This window comes from Arachis ipaensis, chromosome B04 (assembly GCF_000816755.2).
Source record: "Arachis ipaensis cultivar K30076 chromosome B04, Araip1.1, whole genome shotgun sequence".
Lineage (NCBI taxonomy): Eukaryota > Viridiplantae > Streptophyta > Magnoliopsida > Fabales > Fabaceae > Arachis > Arachis ipaensis.
Window position 1 is genome coordinate 41,760,546 of NC_029788.2, and position 1,027 is coordinate 41,761,572.

The window sequence follows — 1,027 nt, forward strand, 5'->3', positions numbered from 1 at the left end:
TCACTAATTACTCTACCTAGGCCAAGAGGAACAAAATCTACACTAAAACTAAAAGAGACATTTCAACAAACACATAAAGTGCAATAGAAGTAAACATTATTAATTGCAAGAATTAAAGGAATCTACAACTATAAAAACAAGAGATCAACAATAGAAAAGCAAAGAAGACACATTTTACCTCTTATACCTCTTATTGAATTGGAAGAATGTAGAAGGAACAATACTAGATCTACAACAAAATATAAGAACAACATAAAGGAAATTACAACAAAAGAATAGAAGAAGATGAATGTAACTACAAGGAATTGAGATGTAGAAGTAGGAGAACATGAATCTAAATCTAGACCTAAGAACTAAACCTAATCCTAATCCTAATTCTAGAGAGAAGTGAGAGCTTCTCTCTCTAAAACTCTAAAAGTGATTAGTGGTTGGAAGTGATGATTAGTAAAAAAAATATGATCCCCATTCTCCTTAATCCTTCATCCTTTTATTCCTTTCCCTTAGCAATTTGGCGCCAAAAATGGGTTCAGAAACCCTCTCAAATCGCCAGGCACGTGTTGCATTAATGAGGTCATGTGCCCTCATCGACGCGTGCGCGCACGGTACGCGTGCGCGTCCCTGGCTAATTCTGCGATGTGCGCGCGAGCGCCTTGTGCGCGTGCACGTGCATGGCTGACTTTGCTTCTTTGGACTTTTTATGCTTCTCTCCACTTGTATGCTTCCTTCCTTGCTTCCTTTGATCCATTCCTAGCCTATTTCAATCCTGGAATTACTAGCAAACACATCAAGGCATCTTATGGAATCAAAGAAGAGCTAGAATTCATCAAAATAAGGCTTAAAAAGCATGTTTTTACACTTAAGCACAAACATGGGAGAGATAACAAAATCATGCTAATTCCTAGGCTAAATGTGACAAAAGGTTATCAAAATACTCTGAATTCAATGCAAAACAAACCATTAAATTGGGGTTTGTCACCGAGCCACCCTCTTCCGCCGTGCCGGACGCCACCGCCGTCATCCCCAGCCA